Source organism: Gavialis gangeticus, unplaced genomic scaffold, assembly GCF_001723915.1.
Source record: "Gavialis gangeticus isolate Ggan-Ray unplaced genomic scaffold, GavGan_comp1, whole genome shotgun sequence".
NCBI lineage: Eukaryota > Metazoa > Chordata > Crocodylia > Gavialidae > Gavialis > Gavialis gangeticus.
In genome coordinates, this window is record NW_017729009.1 from 24,066,537 (window position 1) to 24,068,192 (window position 1,656).

At 48.2% G+C, this 1,656-nt stretch overlaps 1 protein-coding gene across 1 annotated transcript in view; it reads left to right on the forward strand.

Annotated features, from left to right (window-relative positions):
• Positions 1 to 27: 27 nt before the first annotated feature.
• FAM65C (family with sequence similarity 65 member C) overlaps positions 28 to 1,656 on the forward strand; it is an 86,041-nt gene continuing 84,412 nt past the window's right edge. Inside the window, exon 1 of the mRNA XM_019510246.1 lies at positions 28 to 104. The gene's annotated coding sequence lies outside the window, so the exon portion shown is untranslated. The remainder of the gene's footprint in view (positions 105 to 1,656) is intronic.

Consider the following 1,656-nt stretch of genomic DNA (forward strand, 5'->3'; position numbering starts at 1 on the left):
GGCGCGCATGCGCGCCCGCTGCCCGGCGGAGGAGGGGGCGGGGGGCGCGGCTCGGCGCACCTGCACCTGCTGGGCCACGTTCCAACATGGCCGGCGCATGCGCGGTGGGTGCTGTGGAGGCGGGGAGATAGCGTGGGGTTGTGTGGGCCTAATGCACCCCGGCCCCTGGGGTGAAGGGGGATGCAGGGCGGGCAAGGGTATGTCTCATGTGGCTCTGACAAGTGGCTGTGGCCAAGCAGTTAGGAGCCAGGAGAGGCTTCCCCAGCAACCAAGCCGGACAGGGTGGGGAGCCTGGCCTTGTCATGCCCCTATGTTATGGTGGCCATCATAGAAGACATTCCAGTTTTCTGCTACTCTGCTGATACGAAACCCGACGCCTTTATCCCCTCTATTTTTCATTATAGAGGACATAAAGACATCCGGTTTTGTATTGATAGGACAACCAGACTCTCCTCTATGATGGCCACCCTACCCTACATGCACCAGGCAGGGTTCTTTGAATAGATGTGATATTTATAGATTGTAGGGGCTGGAAGAGACCTTGCAGATCATTGGGTACGGGTCCAGCCCCCGCCCCCCACTCTAGGCAGAAAGACAACTGAGGTGAAGTGACCCCAGCACAGTGACTATCTAATATCTTTTATTAGACCAACTGAGTAGTTGGCAAGAACACCTACATGCACCTGCCTCCCACAGGCCAACCCGCTTTTCCCAGGCACCTGCGGGAGCAAAGGGGGAGACAGCCCACCCCACCTGCCAGGCATCTCATGGACCTGCGAGCTGCAAATGCCTGTGCACAGGGCTGCACCTGTTCAGTTCAACTCAAATGCTATTTGAGCATTGATCTGAGCAGTAGCCATGTGGGTCTGAGCACAAAAGGCAGGTGAAGTCTTTGGGTAGAGGTGATATCTTTTATTAGACCAACTAAATAGTTGCAAAAATGTTATTTGCAAGCTTTTTGGCAACTATTTAGTTGGTCTAATAGAAGATATCACCTCTACCCAAAGACTTTGCCTGCCATCTGAGCAGCGAGACCCCAACTGGGACAGTGCTTCTGCTGTCAGGCTTTTAAAATTCATTCTAGTTGTTGTAGGGGTTTTACTGTTTCTAACTAAATGTCTCAGTTTTAGTACATGGACTGTCACTGGGTTTGGCAATATTTATCGCCCTGAGTGAACTTTCAAAGCATACTTATTGTGTATTGGTTGAACACAGATATACACAGCTGGTATACTCTTAAAATTTGTCTTTGCTGCTAGAATCATCTAGCAAATCCCCCTAGTGGAGACACTTTATAGCGTAGAGCTTTTTAAAAAAATTAACTAAGCTATACAAAAGGATTTTTTTCCTTTAAAAAAGGAGAGGGAAAAGGTCACTCCTATAATTAGTATAGTTCTGCAAGTGAAATCTAGACCAGATTTTAAATTTAAACATCTATTTTGCATGGCATCATATCAAATTCCAAATCTATGTGCCACAGTCTGATGTTATTGCTTAATGGGTGGACTCCATTTGCCCTGTCTGGGCATTTTTAAAGATTGCAGCTTTCAAATAAGTGCTGTGCCATTTGTTGGACACCACATTCACGCAGGGGGCACCCAGAATGCTAATCTTGTAAAGTGTTATTTTGAACCATCTGTATCCAGATCCGGCTGT